This window comes from Staurois parvus, unplaced genomic scaffold (genome assembly GCF_062004578.1).
Source record: "Staurois parvus isolate SC_StPar_1 unplaced genomic scaffold, SC_StPar_1.0 ptg000302l, whole genome shotgun sequence".
Classification (NCBI taxonomy): domain Eukaryota; kingdom Metazoa; phylum Chordata; class Amphibia; order Anura; family Ranidae; genus Staurois; species Staurois parvus.
In genome coordinates this window covers 1,490,501-1,510,987 of record NW_028318098.1, presented here as the reverse complement: position 1 = coordinate 1,510,987, position 20,487 = coordinate 1,490,501, and the positions used below count along the sequence as shown (strand labels likewise).

The window sequence follows — 20,487 nt, the reverse complement described above, 5'->3', positions numbered from 1 at the left end:
TGTCCCAGTGTCACCAGTACAGCCAAAAACATATTTACCAGTGTAACCAGTACAGCCAAAAACATCTTTACCAGTGTCACCAGTGCAACCAGCAGCACCTGCACCAGTGTCACCAGTACAGCCAACAGCACCAGTGTCACCAGTACAGCCAACAGCACCAGTGTCACCAGTACAGCCAACAGCACCAGTGTCACTAGTACAGCCAAAAACATATTTACCAGTGTCACCAGTGCAACCTGCAGCACCTGTCCTAGTGTCACCAGTACAGCCAGAAACATCTTTACCAGTGTCACCAGTGCAACCAGCAGCACCTGCACCAGTGTCACCAGTACAGCCAACAGCACCAGTGTCACCAGTACAGCCAACAGCACCAGTGTCACCAGTACAGCCAAAAACATATTTACCAGTGTCACCAGTGCAGCCAGCAACACCTTTACCAGTGTCACCAGTACAGCCAGAAACATCTTTACCAGTGTCACCAGTACAGCCAGCAGCACCAGTGTCACCAGTACAGCCAAAAACATATTTACCAGTGTCACCAGTGCAACCAGCAGCACCTGTCCTAGTGTCACCAGTGCAGCCAGAAACATCTTTACCAGTGTCACCAGTACAGCCAGCAACACCTTTACCAGTGTCACCAGTACAACCAGAAACATCTTTACCAGTGTCACCAGAACAGCCTGCAGAACCTGTACCAGTGTCACCAATACAGCCAGAAACATCTTTACTAATGTCACCAGTGCAACCAGCAACACCTGTACCAGTGTCGCCAGTACAGCCAGAAACATCTTTACCGTTGTCGCCAGTACAGCCAGAAACATCATTACCAGTCTCACTAGTGCAACCAGCAACAATGGCACCAATTTCACCAGTGCAGCCATAAACATCTTTACCAGTGTCACCGGTGCAAACAGCAGCACCAGTGTCACCAGTACAGCCAAAAACATATTTACCAATGTCAGAAGTACAGCCAGAAACATCATTACTAGTGTCACCAGTGCAACCAGCAACACCTGTACCAGTGTTGCCAGTACATCCAGAAACATAATTTCTAGTGTCACCAGTGCAACCAGCAACACCTGCACCAGTGTCGCCAGTACAGCCAGAAACATCATTACCAGTCTCACTAGTGTCACCAGCAACAATGGTACCAATTTCACCAGTGCAGCCATAATCATCTTTACCAGTGTCACCAGTGCAGCCAGAAACATCTTTACCAGTGTCACCAGTACAGCCAGCAGCACCAGTGTCACCAGTACAGCCAAAAACATATTTACCAGTGTCAACAGTGCAGCCAGCAACACCTTTACCAGTGTCACCAGTACAGCCAAAAACATCTTTACCAGTGTCACCAGTACAGCCAGCAGCACCAGTGTCACCAGTACAACCAGAAACATCTTTACCATTGTCACCAGTACAGCCAGAAACATCATTACCAGTCTCACCAGTTCAACCAGCAACAATGGTACCAATTTCACCAGTGCAGCCAGAACCATCTTTACCAATGTCACCAGTACAGTCAGCAACACCTGTACCAGTGTCACCAGTACAGCCAGAAACATCTTTACCAGTGTCACCAGTGCAACCAATAGCACCTGTACCAGTTTCACCAGTACAGACAGAAACGTATTTACCAGTGTCAGCAGTGAAGCCATCTGATGTACCAGTTTCATCAGTGCAGTCAGCAACATCTGTATTCTCATCTGTGTTCCCAATGCAGCCTACAACACCTGTACCTGATCGCCTTCTCACCAGTATCTGATCACCATCACACCAGTACGGTGTCACCGTAGCCAGCGTAACCTGATCACCAGTCAGAACCTGTCCTAAGTACCATGTCATAAATAAAGGCTCACGAGTGAGAATGCCTTTCGTGTTTCTGGCTGTACTGTATGTATGAGGGCCACCAGGTACACATATGACTTTTGCATTTATGAAGTAAAATATGGCCTCCTGGAGCCCCCTGGATGCCCAACGTATATGGGTAGCAGTGGAAAAATAGTGTGGGACCTTACATCATCCTTGTTCTATCAGGGAAACCACCTCTATGTGAGAAAATGTTAAACCGGCCTGTCACATTTCTAACACCTGACATATTGGTAGCTTATGGTACAGTGTGACCAGATCACAAGGGCTTTCCATAAAGATTGGTCACCAAGAGGCTAAAATGGGAGGAGTCAGAAAGTTTGCAGAATGAAGAAACTTTGGTCCTTAAATGGAAGGATAGGTGAGATATCTACACTATATTGCCAAAAGTATTGGTCAGCCTGCCTTTACACACACATGAATTTAATGGCATCTTGTCTTAGTCCGTAGGGTTCAATATTGAGTTGGCTCCGCCCTTTTGCAGCTATAACATCTTCAGCTCTTCTGGGAAGGCTGTCCACAAGGTTTAAGAGGGTGTCTATGGGAAGGTTTGACCATTCTTCCAGAAGCGCATTTGTGAGGTCAGGCACTGATGTCAGACGAGAAGGTCTGGCTGGCTGCAGTCTCCACTCTAATTCATCCCAAAAGTGCTCTATTGGGTTGAGGTCAGAACTCTGTACAGGCCAGTCAAGTTCCTCCACCCCAAACTGGCTCCTCCATGTCTTTATGGACCTTGCTTTGTGCAGTGGTGGGCAGTCATGTTGGAACAGGAAGGGGCCATCCCCAAACTCTTCCCACAAAGTTGGGAGCATGAAATTGCCCAAAATATCTTGGTGTGCTGACGCTTTAAGAGTTCTCTTTACTGGAACTAAGGGGCCAAACCCAACCCCTGAAAAACACCCTACATCATAATCCCCCCTCCACCAAACTTTACACTTGGCACAATGCAATCAGTCAAGTACCATTCTCCTGGCAACCGCCAAACCCAGACACATCCATTGGATTGTCTGACAGACAAGCGTGATTCATCACTCCAGAGAATATGTCTCCACTCTTCTAGAGTCCAGTGGTAACATGCCAGGTACACATACAGGTATGCCTTTTGCATTTATGAAGTAAAAGATAGCCGCCTGGAGAACCCATGATGCCCAATTTATATGGGTATTAGTGGAAACATAGTGTGGGACCTTACATCACCCATGTTCTCTCAGGGAAACTACCTCTATATGATAACATTTTATATCAGCCTGCCACATTTCTAATACCTAACATATCGGCCTTAAATGGAAGGATAGGTGGGATGCCTATGTCCTTTCTTCCATCCACGAAGACACCTCAGTGCTCAGTCTGGTGCAAAAATCTCAGTGCGTACACAAATACAATCTAAACATCAGATGTGTAGATTTAAATGACCAATTTATGAAACCCATCACTGACCCATCTTCACATCCCAATGACTATGTTCCTGAGAAACACCAGTTCCATCCATCCTCTGCGGACAACTGCACTACTGGAACTACAGGTAAACGGCACTACTGGAACCACAGGTACTCTTTTGTTTACCCTTTGTTCAGCCTCCTGTACTACCTGGCCAGTGAACATAGCATTTTGCTATGGGGCAGCCATGTACCAATAGATCAGGCCTACTTCACTTTTAGGAACAGGGATTGCTGTAGGTGAAGCTACACTATGCTGTCTTCCCTGACCACTAATATAGAGATGATCATTACAGTACATTCTTTTCTGTACAGTGTTAGTTGGTTTTTGTGATACACAAGATGCAATTTTGACTACATAATCAGTCCAAGCATTGAAAAAGTCTTACACATGTGGAATCTCCATACCTGGCAGGAGTAATAGAATGGGTTTTTGGGATGTAACTCTAAGTATCTCCATGCCGTGTATTAGAAATATCTTATTAATCGACAACTTTGTGTAAAAAATATATATATTTTCATTTTCTTTCTACATTTTTCAAAAACTTATAACAAAAAAATAACATTTCCAAAAGCCTTACTACGCATTTTAAAAATATGACAGGATGTTTACTTTCTAAATATGGCTATTTTATGGATGTTTTTACTGTCCCGGTACTCCAAGGCCTTCAAAAATGTAATATGTAGTCAGGAAATTACATGTGTAATATATGCCCCAAGAAAGCCTGGAGGTGCTCATTAGATTTTGGGCCTCTCTATGTGGCTAGGCTGTTAAAAAGTCTCACACATGTGGTATTCCCATACTTGCGAATAGTAGAAGAATGTATTTTAGGGTGTAATTCTATATATGCCTATGCTGTGTGTTAGAAGCTTCCTACTAATTGACAACTTTGTGTAAAAAAAAAAATAAATAATTTTCATTTTATTTCCTCATTTTCAAAAAACATGTAGCAAAAAATTATATGTTCAAAAGAATCATTATATCTCTTATAAAACACCTTGCTGTGCTTGCTTTCTACAATGTGGTCATTATGTGGGTGTTTCCATTGTCCTTGTGCTAAGTAGTAATAATGGGCCGAACACTGCCCTGTTCAGTTTGTGGTCGAACATCCGAACCTACAGAATGTTCGACCGCGAACTTCGAACATGAACCAAACAATACCCTGAGCAGTATCTTACCGCATCTGAGTATGTGGTAAGATAACGCTCAGTTACTGAAATACAGCATGAATTATTTTACAAAGTCAGGTGGTATTTTAGTAGTGAGACATTCATTCATGTTCCAGCTGTCAGTGGGGTTCCCCGCTGACAGCTGAATGTCAAATGAATTGTTGGGATTTCCTGATAATTAAAAAAAAATATAAAAAAACTGGTGTGGGGTCCCCACACCCATCCATACCAAGCCCTTTTTTAAAAATGGGGTAGGCACCCACCCAAAATCTATACCAGACCCTTTTCCGAGTATGCAGCCCAGCAGGTCAGGAAAGCGGCGGACGAGTGAGCGCTGAACCATACCAGGCCACATTCCCTCAACATGGGAGGTGCTTTGGGGTGGGGGGCTCCCCCCCAAAGCACCTTGACCCATGTTGATGGGAACAAGGGTCTCTTCCCCACAACCGTGCCCTGTGGTTGTGGAGGTCTGTGGACGGGTGGCTTATTGGAATCTGGGAACCCCCTTTAACAAGGGAGCCCCCAGATTCCGCCCCCTCCATTGTGGATGAGCATGCAGTACATGGTACCGCTGCCCATTCACAAAAAGAAAAGTGTAGATTAAAAAAAGACAGGAGAAAGTCTTTGACAAGTCCTTTATTAAAAATAAAAATTAAAAAAGGCCCCCGGAAGTAGATCCAACATCAGTCACGATGCCCAAAAAAGAAAAAAAGAAAACACTCTGCTCTCCACGCCGGTTCCTGCTGTCTGACAGCTGCACATGCAATTACAGTTCTTATATACTGTCATGATGTCACAAGGGGGCGTGATGTCATCATGCGCTGTGATTGGTCAAAGCAATGCACCTGACCTGTGGTCAGGTGCATTACTTTGACCAATCACAGTGCACTGTCAGGGAGCAGTGCATTGTGGGGTGTGGCAGGCGAACAGCCCGCTGAAAACCCATACCATGCGTGTGTTCAGTGAACACACGAACGACCCATGTTCGAGTCAAACTTGTGTTCGACTTGAACATACAGCCCATCCCTACTAGGTACATTAATTATGCCTCTAAAAAACCTGAAAGTGCTGGTTGGATTTTGGGCCTCAGTAAGTGGTTAGGCTGTGAAAAAGTCCCACATATGTGGTATTCCCATAATTGGGAACAATAACAGAATGTTTTCTTTGGGAGGGGGGGTTATACAGTGTGTGAGGATTAGCTTGTTAATGACAACTTTGTGAACAAAAAAATACATGTTGTTAAATTTCCTTATTTTCCAATATATTGTGGTAAAAATTATAACTTAAAAAAAAAATCAGCATGCCTTTTACTAAATACTAGAGATGAGCGAATTATTCAAAAATTTGATTTGGCTGATTCGCCGAATTTCAGGAAGAAATTTGATTTGATGCGAATTTATTCGCTACAAAGTTAACTTATAAAAAGGGTTTCTAGGCTTCAGAGAGCCTTTAAATTAGTGCAGAACACTGTACCTTTAATTTAAATGCCCTTGGAGATGAGGAAGGAGAAGGAGAAGGAGAAGGATGAGAAGAAGGAGAAGGATGAGAAGAAGGAGAATGAGAAGGATGAGAAGAAGGAGAAGGATGAGAAGAAGGATGAGAAGAAGGAGAAGGATGAGAAGAAGGATGAGAAGAAGGAGAATGATGAGAAGAAGGATGAGAAGAAGGAGAAGGATGAGAAGAAGGATGAGAAGAAGGATGAGAAGAAGGAGAAGGATGAGAAGAAGGAGAAGGAGAAGGAGATGGATGAGAAGAAGGAGAAGGAGAAGGATGAGAAGATGGAGAAGGATGAGAAGAAGGAGAAGGAGAAGGATGAGAAGAAGGAGAAGGAGAAGGATGAGAAGAAGGAGAAGGAGAAGGATGAGAAGAAGGAGAAGGAGAAGGATGAGAAGAAGGAGAAGGAGAAGGATGAGAAGAAGGAGAAGGAGAAGGATGAGAAGAAGGAGAAGGATGAGAAGAAGGATGAGAAGAAGGAGAAGGATGAGAAGAAGGAGAATGAGAAGGATGAGAAGAAGGAGAAGGATGAGAAGAAGGATGAGAAGAAGGAGAAGGATGAGAAGAAGGATGAGAAGAAGGAGAAGGATGAGAAGAAGGATGAGAAGAAGGAGAAGGATGAGAAGAAGGATGAGAAGAAGGATGAGAAGAAGGAGAAGGATGAGAAGAAGGAGAAGGAGAAGGAGATGGATGAGAAGAAGGAGAAGGAGAAGGATGAGAAGATGGAGAAGGAGAAGGATGAGAAGAAGGAGAAGGAGAAGGATGAGAAGAAGGAGAAGGAGAAGGATGAGAAGAAGGAGAAAGAGAAGGATGAGAAGAAGGAGAAGGAGAAGGATGAGAAGAAGGAGAAGGAGAAGGATGAGAAGAAGGAGAAGGATGAGAAGAAGGATGAGAAGAAGGAGAAGGATGAGACGAAGGATGAGAAGAAGGAGAAGGATGAGAAGAAGGATGAGAAGAAGCAGAAGGATGAGAAGAAGGAGAAGGAGAAGGATGAGAAGAAGGAGAAGGATGAGAAGATGGAGAAGGAGAAGGATGAGAAGAAGGAGAAAGAGAAGGATGAGAAGAAGGAGAAAGAGAAGGATGAGAAGAAGGAGAAGGATGAGAAGAAGGAGAAGGATGAGAAGAAGGAGAAGGATGAGAAGAAGGAGAAGGAGAAGGATGAGAAGGAGAAGTATGAGAAGAAGGAGAAGGATGAGAAGAAGGAGAAGGATGAGAAGAAGGATGAGAAGAAGGATGAGAAGAAGGAGAAGGATGAGAAGAAGGATGAGAAGAAGGAGAAGGATGAGAAGAAGAAGGATGAGAAGAAGAAGAAGGATGAGAAGAAGGAGAAGGATGAGAAGAAGGAGAAGGATGAGAAGAAGGATGAGAAGAAGGAGAAGGATGAGAAGAAGGATGAGAAGAAGGAGAAGGATGAGAAGAAGGAGAAGGAGAAGGAGAAGGATGAGAAGAAGGAGAAGGATGAGAAGATGGAGAAGGAGAAGGATGAGAAGAAGGAGAAGGATGAGAAGAAGGAGAAGGATGAGAAGAAGGAGAAGGAGAAGGATGAGAAGAAGGAGAAGGATGAGAAGAAGGAGAAGGATGAGAAGAAGGAGAAGGATGAGAAGAAGGAGAAGGATGAGAAGAAGGAGAAGGATGAGAAGAAGGATGAGAAGAAGGAGAAGGATGAGAAGAAGAAGGATGAGAAGAAGAAGAAGGATGAGAAGAAGGAGAAGGATGAGAAGAAGAAGAAGGATGAGAAGAAGAAGAAGGATGAGAAGAAGGGGAAGGATGAGAAGAAGGAGAAGGATGAGAAGAAGAAGAAGGATGAGAAGAAGGAGAATTCCAAGCCGGCAAAAAGTGTATCTGCAGAGCTCCGCTATTTCTTAGCGGAGCTCTGCAGATACACTTAGCGGAGCTCTGCAGATACACTTTTTGCCGGCTTGGAATTCTTCTTATTTTCATCCTACTTCTTCTTCTTCTTCTTCTTCCTCATCCTCATCTTCTTCTTCTGAGGATGAGGATGAGGATGAAGAAGAAGAAGTAGGATGAAAATAAGAAGAATTCCAAGCCGGCAAAAAGTGTATCTGCAGAGCTCCGCTAAGTGTATCTGCAGAGCTCCGCTATTTCTGACAGTTCTCTGACATTCACTCCATACAGCGGTTGAAACATTGTATCTATTTGTTTCCATTTATGGAAACAAATAGATATAATGTTTCAACCGCTGTATGGAGTGATTGTCAGAGAACTGTCAGAAATAGCGGAGCTCTGCAGATACACTTAGCGGAGCTCTGCAGATAGATATAGCGGTTGAAACATAGGCTATGTTTCAACCGCTGTATGGAGTGAATGTCAGAGAACTGTCAGAAATAGGCTATTTCTGACAGTTCTCTGACATTCACTCCATACATAAATGGAAACAAATAGATACAATGTTTCAACCGCTGTATGGAGTGAATGTCAGAGAACTGTCAGAAATAGCGGAGCTCTGCAGATACACTTAGCGGAGCTCTGCAGATACACTTTTTGCCGGCTTGGAATTCTTCTTATTTTCATCCTATTTCTTCTTCTTCTTCATCCTCATCCTCATCCTCTTCTTCTTCTTCTGAGGATGAGGATGAAGAAGAAGAAGAAGTAGGATGAAAATAAGAAGAATTCCAAGCCGACAAAAAGTGTATCTGCAGAGCTCCTCTAAGTGTATCTGCAGAATAGAGGAGCTCTGCAGATACACTTTTTGCCGGCTTGGAATTTTTCTTATTTTCATCCTACTTCTTCTTCTTCTTCTTCATCCTCATCCTCATCCTCTTCTTCTTCTTCTGAGGATGAGGATGAGGATGAAGAAGAAGAAGAAGAAGTAGGATGAAAATAAGAAGAATTCCAAGCCGGCAAAAAGTGTATCTGCAGAGCTCCGCTAAGTGTATCTGCAGAGCCCAGCTATTTCTGACAGTTCTCTGACATTCACTCCATACAGCGGTTGAAACATTGTATCTATTTGTTTCCATTTATGGAAACAAATAGATACAATGTTTCAACCGCTGTATGGAGTGATTGTCAGAGAACTGTCAGAAATAGCGGAGCTCTGCAGATACACTTAGCGGAGCTCTGCAGATAGATATAGCAGTTGAAACATAGGCTATGTTTCAACCGCTGTATGGAGTGAATGTCAGAGAACTGTCAGAAATAGGCTATTTCTGACAGTTCTCTGACATTCACTCCATACAGCGGTTGAAACATAGCCTATGTTTCAACCGCTGTATCTATCTGCAGAGCTCCGCTAAGTGTATCTGCAGAGCTCCGCTATTTCTGACAGTTCTCTGACAATCACTCCATACAGCGGTTGAAACATTGTATCTATTTGTTTCCATTAATGGAAACAAATAGATACAATGTTTCAACCGCTGTATGGAGTGAATGTCAGAGAACTGTCAGAAATAGCGGAGCTCTGCAGATACACTTAGCGAAGCTCTGCAGATACACTTTTTGCCGGCTTGGAATTCTTCTTATTTTCATCCTACTTCTTCTTCTTCTTCTTCATCCTCATCCTCATCCTCTTCTTCTTCTTCTGAGGATGAGGATGAAGAAGAAGAAGAAGTAGGATGAAAATAAGAAGAATTCCAAGCCGGCAAAAAGTGTATCTGCAGAGCTCCTCTAAGTGTATCTGCAGAATAGAGGAGCTCTGCAGATACACTTTTTGCCGGCTTGGAATTCTTCTTATTTTCATCCTACTTCTTCTTCTTCTTCTTCTTCTTCTTCATCCTCATCCTCATCCTCTTCTTCTTCTTCTGAGGATGAGGATGAGGATGAAGAAGTAGGATGAAAATAAGAAGAATTCCAAACCGGCAAAAAGTGTATCTGCAGAGCTCCGCTAAGTGTATCTGCAGAGCTCCTCTATTTCTGACAGTTCTCTGACATTCACATTTACAGCGGTTGAAACATTGTATCTATTTGTTTCCATAAATGGAAACAAATAGATACAATGTTTCAACCACTGAGCTCTGCAGATACACTTAGCGGAGCTCTGCAGATACACTTAGCGGAGCTCTGCAGATACACTTTTTGCCGGCTTGGAATTCTTCTTATTTTCATCCTACTTCTTCTTCTTCTTCTTCATCCTCATCCTCAGAAGAAGAAGAAGAGGATGAGGATGAGGATGAAGAGGAAGAAGAAGAAGAAGAAGAAGAAGTAGGATGAAAATAAGAAGAATTCCAAGCCGGCAAAAAGTGTATCTGCAGAGCTCCTCTATTCTGCAGATACACTTAGAGGAGCTCTGCAGATACACTTTTTGCCGGCTTGGAATTCTTCTTATTTGCATCCTACATCTTCTTCTTCTTCTTCATCCTCATCCTCATCCTCTTCTTCTTCTGAGGATGAGGATGAGGATGAAGAAGAAGAAGAAGTAGGATGAAAATAAGAAGAATTCCAAGCCGGCAAAAAGTGTATCTGCAGAGCTCCTCTAAGTGTATCTGCAGAATAGAGGAGCTCTGCAGATACACTTTTTGCCGGCTTGGAATTCTTCTTATTTTCATCCTACTTCTTCTTCTTCTTCTTCATCCTCATCCTCATCCTCTTCTTCTTCTTCTGAGGATGAGGATGAGGATAAAGAAGAAGAAGAAGAAGTAGGATGAAAATAAGAAGAATTCCAAACCGGCAAAAAGTGTATCTGCAGAGCTCCGCTAAGTGTATCTGCAGAGCTCCTCTATTTCTGACAGTTCTCTGACATTCACATTTACAGCGGTTGAAACATTGTATCTGTTTCCGAATAAAAACATCTGTATCCTAAATGGAAACAAATAGATACAATGTTTCAACCGCTGTACATGTGAAGGAACTGTCAGAGAACTGTCAGAAATAGCGGAGCTCTCTGCAGGGACACTTTTGCCGGCTGATCGGGAAAAATCCGATTCGCGCACCCGAAGTAGGCTAATATTCGGATTCGACGCGAATCAAATTTTTCCTGAAATTTGAATCTAATTCCACTTCGCCTGGTTCGATTCGCTCATCTCTACTAAATACCTCAGACTGTCTACTTTCCAAAATGGGGGTATTTGTGCTTTTCTAGCATTTTTGGGCCTCCAGAAATGATAGGCAGTCAGATAATCAGTTTTGATCAATTTTCGAATACACTGTATATACTGTATGTATGATAGTTTGTAGAATCTACAGCTGTGCACTGATTTCACCAGAGAAATGGAGCAGAATACATTTGTGAAGCAAGATTATTTATTTACAAAGTTGTCTAAGAGAAACTAAGAAAAATGCTCCTCTTCCAAAATGTTTCCTTTGTTTAGCAAAAAAATTAAAAAAAAAACTGTGATAAAATGCCACCAAAAGAAAGCTCCATCTGTCTCAAAAAAAAAAAAATAATAATAATTTGGGCACAGTGTTACGTGAGTAACTATCAAAGTGTGACTATGGTGAAATCTGAAACATAACCTGGGCAGGACGGGGGTGAAACAGTCCCATCTTCAAGTGGTTAATCAGGGATAATAGGGCTGAATGATGTGTGCCTAAGGCTGGCCATACACTATACAATTTTCTGTCCAATTTCTGCCCAATTTCTCTTAGATTTAAGTTCAACTATGTAGTGCAAGAGCCCGCCTAATTGGATACAATTGAAAGTGTTATTAGTTTTGACCTCCTATTATATGGTTTTTGGTAAACCTAAACCAAAAATCTCAAGAAAAGTGTATAATGTATGGCCAGCCTTAATGTCATCATCTCTGGGGATAGAGGAGAGCAGTGAATGTGAGTGATATAAGGAGAGGTGGGTTATATGCTCATTGCTCTTGCACTTAGTTATATTTTTCTTTCAAAAGATGCCGCCATGTGCTATGAACAAAAGGCAGCTCCAAGAACAGTCAAGTGCAAGGTCAGGGAAATCATGGCTCCACACTGAGCACACCAAGCTTACAAAGGCCCTATCAACAGAAAATAAAAATGTAAAAAACTGCAAAGAAAATAAAAACCTTAAAATATCACCCTAAAACAAAGGCCCACTTTTTAATGGGATGCCATGTATTAACAAAATAAAATAACAGTTTATCGTAAAATAACAGCCCTGTCAAAAAAAAAAAATAAATACAGTAACCTCCCTAGCGGTCTGATTATGTCAGTATTTCTGTGCTCAAAGCGGTACATTTTTTTGCATGGAAATATGTTGTTTTTTTATTGTAGGCCTGTAAGTTTTAGGAATAACTCACTGAAATCTGTCCAAACAAGAGTCTAGTAAACATCCCGGGTATGTTAAAATTTTAAACACAAAATCATAAATTATAATTTAATAAATAATCATAAAAAATAAAAATATAATAATACATTTAATTCAATAATATAATCAAACCAAAAACACTGAAATGTGAAATAGAGCGCCAAGTTCGCACATCGCTGAGCTCAGTCGCAGAATCGTTTTCAGTGTCTGATGACGAATTTCCCCCACGAATCATTATCACTCAATTCTGCAAGTGGTTCTGATTTACTATCGCTGTTCTCTAGCCAGTCTAAAACCGCTTTTGACCTAAAGGGGCGCTTTTTGAACGCCATGGACGTTTCTCAGTTTCCAGGCAGAAAGAACAGTAAAAATGCAGGCAGGGCGCCGGACAAAGCACTCGGGACAGAATGTATGTGAAATGGTTTGATACAGGAATGGAATACTATCAGATTTTACTGTATTTAGTGAATGTCCCTTTTACAAGTTTCAAATTTCCCGCCAGTTACGTCCCCCGTACATCCCGACGTCGCAGGGGACGGAAGCCAGAAGATGGATGCCGGCATCCGCCAAAGGACATTACAGGGGACACTGCAGGGGGGACATCGCGGGAGTGCAGGACAAGGTAAGAGAAGAACAGATCCCGGAGCAACGCTGCAGTGTATTCCTGTAAGTAGTTCAGGGTTACCGCTTTTGCTACTGAAACTTTACCCCGAACTACACTCGGGAATACCGCCAGGGAGGTTAAAAAACACAAAATAAATGAAAAACCCTAAATTACCTCCCCTGAAAAAAGCCCATTTTTCGTTAAAGAGAATAATGAGCAGAAAACGCCTGGGTTGTGTTCAAGCATTGTTCGGAGAACATGTTTTAGATAGTTTCTGAGCTAATAGACAAGGAATTGTCAAACAAATAGCATGGGGATTGGGCTCTTGTACTGGTTGTAAACCCTTACATATACCAAGTGAAGTGACTAGCCTCAGGTGATACAAGAAGTCCAAATCCTCCCATATAAGTTGTAGCTGTTTATCTGTGGCCCTCTCTCCTCTACGGCCATTTAAAGTGCAGAATTCACACAGCTCTTCTGAGCTTCAAGAAGGCAGGAGGCAGAGATCTGATGTCATGCACTGCACACCTCAGGCAGGAGAGCTGAGTATAATCTGAGCTCTGAGTGAAGAAAATGGACACACCACTCTGCACAATCTCATAGGGAAACATGCACAGCTGTGGACGTCAATCACAGGCTGTGATCACAAGCCCCTCCCTTGTCACCTGTGATTTCTTGGAGTCAGGAAAACCTGCTGGAAATGACTCAAACTCAGTGCTTTGGATAGAGGCAGGTAGACACTATAGAATGATATGCTTTGTTCATTTTTCATGGTCCAGGTTTACAACCACTTAACATGTTATTTGTCTGAAAGCATTGATTTTCGTAACACTTAAAGTGAAAGATTTAAAATGCAAAGTTTCATTAAGTGCCATGCCTGGGGGATGTCCTGACCCTGCATGTGAAGAGGCTCATCTGTATGATGGATACAACCTACTACAGCAACACCCACATATACAAAGAAAAATGAGTTTAAACTGCTGTTTAATCTACAGTTCCCAGCCTCTTTGTTCTGTTTGTAAACAACGCAGCCGGGATTCCATTCATCAGTGCCAGACCCTTATCCTAGATGTGGGAATGGTGTGGATGTTAATGTGTTTATGGTAGACCCCCACAAAAAAAGGCTTGAGGTACCTCCCAATGAACACCAGGACCTTCCAATCAGACTTTTTCTTTCACAGGTGGGCACATGTCAGGCATCACTTTTTATATAGTAAAAACAGTGTCTTTGAATTTTTTTTCACTTTACATTTTTTTAATACATCACTAGGAGTATTATGTACATTTATTCATTCATATGAGGATGCAGAATCTGGGTGCTCCATATTGTGGAAGGGGGCTTCCAGATTCCAATAAGTCTCTGCCTGCAGACTCTAAAACCACAGGGATAGGATTGTAGGAAAGAGGCCCTTGTTCTCATCAACATGGGAAGAAGGTGCTTTGCCAGGGAAGGGGTCAAACCTCGTAATGTACCACCTCATGTTGAGGGCCTGTGGCTTCCTGTCAATGGCTGACCAACACCCTGACCATCTTGATTTTATTCCAGTAACATAATGGGAAGTCCCTGTACTGCTGCCAGAGCAAATACTGCATACAGTCTATACAGTGATGTAAGAGTGGCCAGCTTGGTCAACAAATGAAAGTTAAATGAAACCTGGAGGTAGGCTTTAAATGGTGAAGAGACTAATGGAGCCTGCACTCCTGGAATGGAGAGAAATGGGCCACTGAAAGGGTTTGTATACTGTTTTATCTATTACTGCAAATACCTTTGTGGCTTTATTACAGACTCTACAGGTATACTGTATGTAATTATGCAAGACTTATTTTAAGACATTAGGTTTTTAGACATTTATTGAATATTTCAGATCCCCCAAGAGATACAATGACTGACTGTTTGTCACATGCTTATTCATCAGCTTACACAAGTGGCACTTGGAGCAATTCCAGCTGTAACGGTCTGAAAAACAAGTTTTATCATTGTAACCAAATGTACAGAATTGTGAGATATCATCGACATTCATCCAGATATGAGTAGAAGTCATCCAATTCTGATGACAGCTCCATCCTTCTACTGAAAAAGATCCATCATTCTCAGTTTCATTAATTGATTCTTCTTTCATTGCTCGGTGCTCAGCCTGCAGGATGGAAGTCCATCTACTTTTACCTCTCCTCCTTCTACATGGGGTCACCTTCTTCTGTGCAGTGGATGGAGACAACATGACGGAGGGTGAGTACCCAGTGGTGACAGATCTATAATCAACCAACAGCTATGCAAAATGAAGACCCACATAGAGAATCCATTCACACCATTTCCAGACAGATAGACCACCACATTACACAGGGGTTGGTAAAATGGTTGGGCAATCAGGTCACATCTAAAACTAAATCCTAATGTATGTGACCAGCATGATTCATAAAGTCCATGGGAAGACACAAGAAGGTGTTGAGAAGATCACATCTTCCTTACAAGGTTCCAAGCTATAAGTGCAATTACAATATAATCCGTATCCAATCAGATTTATAGTTATAGATTTGTTATATTACAATAGAGCTTTGGGGTTTTATTGCATTCGCTAATTTTCCAGCATCAGATATACAAATGAAGAAGGATCTTCTCAAAGCTTAGAAGGGACATTTCCAAAGACTGATGTACAAGGAACAGGGAGGATTGAAGTTTGGTTGTGCAATAGGTTCAGACAAATTGATTGTGAGACTGAAGTTCCATTTATGTTTCCACCAATCGCTGAATATAGTTGCATAGTTAGTCAGGTTGAGAAAAAAAAGTCCATATACATTCAGCAATAAAATAAATACATAAATAAATTTCATATACAGAACCCAATATCCACAGCTGATCCAGGGGAAGGCCAAAAAAACTATATAAAACATGATCCAATCTGCTCCAGCGTCAAAAAGTCAATCAATTATTTAGATATTTCCTGGATCAACAAGCTCTGGTGTTATTATATATAATTCCAGCTAAATTTTGTGCAATTAGGAATGCATCCAGCTCTTTTTTTTTAATCAATCTACTTAACCTTGGAGTACACCACTAATAGCATTGATCCTTGGGGTACACCGCTAAAAACACCAATCCTTGGGGTACACCACTAATAGCACTGAATCTTGGAGTACACCACTAATAACACTGATCCTTGGGGTACACCACTAATAACACTGATCCTTGGGATACACCACTAATAACACTGATCCTTGGGGTACATCACTAATAAACTGATCATTGGGGTACATCACTAATAGCACTGAACCTTGAGGTATACTACTAATAACACTAATCCCTGGGGTACACCACTAATAACACTGATCCTTGGGGTACACTACTAATAACACTGATCCTTGGGGTACATCACTAATAACACTGATCCTTGGGGTACACAACTAATAACACTGATCCTTGGGGTACACCACTAATAATACTGATCCTTGGAGTACATCACTAATAACACTGATCCTTGGGGTACACCACTAATAACACTGATCCTTGGGGTACACCACTAATAACACGTATTCTTAGGGTACACCACTAATAACACTGATCCTTGGAGTACATCACTATTAACACTGATCCTTGGGGTACACCACTAATAACACTGATCCTTGGGGTACACCACTAATAATACTGATCCTTGGGGTACACCACTAATAACACTGATCTTTAGGGTACACCACTTATAATATTGATCATTGGTGTACACCACTAATAACACTGATCCTTGGGGTACACCACTAATAACACTGATCCTTGGGGTACATCCCTAATAATACTGATCCTTGGGGTACACCACTAATAACACTGATCCTTGGGGTACATCACTAATAACACTGATCCTTGGGATACATCACTAATAACACTGATCCTTGGGGTACATCACTAATAACACTGATCCTTGGGGTATATCACTAATAACACTGATCCTTGGGGTACACAACTAATAATACTGATCCTTGGGGCACATCACTAATAACACTGATCCTTGGGGAACACCACTAATAACACTGATCCTTGGGGTACACCACTAATAACACTGATCCTTGGGGTACATCACTAATAACACTGATCCTTGGGGTACACCACTAATAACACTGATCCTTGGGGTACATCACTAATAACACTGATCCTTGGGGTACACCATTAATAATACTGATCCTTCGGGTACACCGCTAATAATACTGATCCTTGGAGTACACCACTAATAACACTGATTCTTAGGGTACACCACTAATAACACTGAACCTTGGGGTACACCACTAATAACACTGATCCTTGGGGTACACAACTAATAACACTGATTCTTAGGGTACACCACTAATAATACTGATCCTTGGGGTACACCACTAATAACACTTATCCTTAGGGTACACCACTAATAACACTGATCTTTAGGGTACACTACTTATAATACTGATCCTTGGGGTACACCACTAATAACACTGATCCTTGGGGTACACCACTAATAACACTGATCCTTGGGGTACATCACTAATAATACTGATCCTTGGGGTACACCACTAATAACACTGATCCTTGGGGTACATCACTAATAACACTGATCCTTGGGGTACACTACTAATAACACTGATCCTTGGGGTACACCACTAATAACACTGATCCTTGGGGTACACCACTAATAACACTGATCCTTGGGGTACACCTCTAATAACACTGATCCTTGGCATACACCACTAATAACACTGATCTTTAGGGTACACCACTTATAATACTGATCCTTGGGGTACACCACTAATAACACTGATCCTTGGGGTACATCACTAATAAACTGAACCTTGAGGTATACTACTAATAACACTAATCCCTGGGGTACACCACTAATAACACTGATCCTTGGGGTACATCACTAATAACACTGATCCTTGGGGTACACAACTAATAACACTGATCCTTGGGGTACACCACTAATAATACTGATCCTTGGAGTACATCACTAATAACACTGATCCTTGGGGTACACCACTAATAACACTGATCCTTGGGGTACACCACTAATAACACGTATTCTTAGGGTACACCACTAATAACACTGATCCTTGGAGTACATCACTAATAACACTGATCCTTGGGGTACACCACTAATAACACTGATCCTTGGGGTACACCACTAATAATACTGATCCTTGGGGTACACCACTAATAACACTGATCTTTAGGGTACACCACTTATAATATTGATCATTGGTGTACACCACTAATAACACTGATCCTTGGGGTACACCACTAATAACACTGATCCTTGGGGTACATCACTAATAATACTGATCCTTGGGGTACACCACTAATAACACTGATCCTTGGGGTACATCACTAATAACACTGATCCTTGGGATACATCACTAATAACACTGATCCTTGGGGTACACAACTAATAACACTGATCCTTGGGGTGCACTACTAATAACACTGATCCTTGGGGTATATCACTAATAACACTGATCCTTGGGGTACACAACTAATAATACTGATCCTTGGGGCACATCACTAATAACACTGATCCTTGGGGAACACCACTAATAACACTGATCCTTGGGGTACACCACTAATAACACTGATCCTTGGGGTACATCACTAATAACACTGATCCTTGGGGTACACCGCTAATAATACTGATCCTTGGAGTACACCACTAATAACACTGATTCTTAGGGTACACCACTAATAACACTGAACCTTGGGGTACACCACTAATAACACTGATCCTTGGGGTACACAACTAATAACACTGATTCTTAGGGTACACCACTAATAATACTGATCCTTGGGGTACACCACTAATAACACTTATCCTTAGGGTACACCACTAATAACACTGATCTTTAGGGTACACCACTTATAATACTGATCCTTGGTGTACACCACTAATAACACTGATCCTTGGGGTACACCACTAATAACACTGATCCTTGGGGTACATCACTAATAATACTGATCCTTGGGGTACACCACTAATAACACTGATCCTTGGGGTACATCACTAATAACACTGATCCTTGGGATACATCACTAATAACACTGATCCTTGGGGTACACAACTAATAACACTGATCCTTGGGGTGCACTACTAATAACACTGATCCTTGGGGTATATCACTAATAACACTGATCCTTGGGGTACACAACTAATAATACTGATCCTTGGGGCACATCACTAATAACACTGATCCTTGGGGAACACCACTAATAACACTGATCCTTGGGGTACACCACTAATAACACTGATCCTTGGGGTACATCACTAATAACACTGATCCTTGGGGTACACCACTAATAACACTGATCCTTGGGGTACATCACTAATAACACTGATCCTTGGGGTACACCATTAATAATACTGATCCTTCGGGTACACCGCTAATAATACTGATCCTTGGAGTACACCACTAATAACACTGATTCTTAGGGTACACCACTAATAACACTGAACCTTGGGGTACACCACTAATAACACTGATCCTTGGGGTACACAACTAATAACACTGATTCTTAGGGTACACCACTAATAATACTGATCCTTGGGGTACACCACTAATAACACTTATCCTTAGGGTACACCACTAATAACACTGATCTTTAGGGTACACTACTTATAATACTGATCCTTGGGGTACACCACTAATAACACTGATCCTTGGGGTACACCACTAATAACACTGATCCTTGGGGTACATCACTAATAATACTGATCCTTGGGGTACACCACTAATAACACTGATCCTTGGGGTACATCACTAATAACACTGATCCTTGGGGTACACTACTAATAACACTGATCCTTGGGGTACACCACTAATAACACTGATCCTTGGGGTACACCACTAATAACACTGATCCTTGGGGTACACCTCTAATAACACTGATCCTTGGCATACACCACTAATAACACTGATCTTTAGGGTACACCACTTATAATACTGATCCTTGGGGTACACCACTAATAACACTGATCCTTGGGGTACATCACTAATAAACTGATCATTGGGGTACATCACTAATAGCACTGAACCTTGAGGTATACTACTAATAACACTAATCCCTGGGGTACACCACTAATAACACTGATCCTTGGGGTACATCACTAATAACACTGATCCTTGGGGTACACAACTAATAACACTGATCCTTGGGGTACACCACTAATAATACTGATCCTTGGAGTACATCACTAATAACACTGATCCTTGGGGTACACCACTAATAACACTGATCCTTGGGGTACACCACTAATAACACGTATTCTTAGGGTACACCACTAATAACACTGATCCTTGGGGTACACAACTAATAACACTGATCCTTGGGGTACACCACTAATAATACTGATCCTTGGAGTACATCACTAATAACACTGATCCTTGGGGTACACCACTAATAACACTGATCCTTGGGGTACACCACTAATAATACTGATCCTTGGGGTACACCACTAATAACACTGATCTTTAGGGTACACCACTTATAATATTGATAATTGGTGTACACCACTAATAACACTGATCCTTGGGGTACACCACTAATAACACTGATCCTTGGGGTACATCACTAATAATACTGATCCTTGGGGTACACCACTAATAACACTGATCCTTGGGGTACATCACTAATAACACTGATCCTTGGGATACATCACTAATAACACTGATCCTTGGGGTACACAACTAATAACACTGATCCTTGGGGTGCACTACTAATAACACTGATC

General features: G+C 41.9%; 1 pseudogene; it reads left to right on the top strand.

The window, feature by feature from the left end:
• The first annotated feature begins 14,896 nt into the window (after nucleotides 1-14,896).
• Nucleotides 14,897-20,487, top strand: part of LOC149457844 (uncharacterized) — a 472,748-nt pseudogene continuing 467,157 nt past the window's right edge.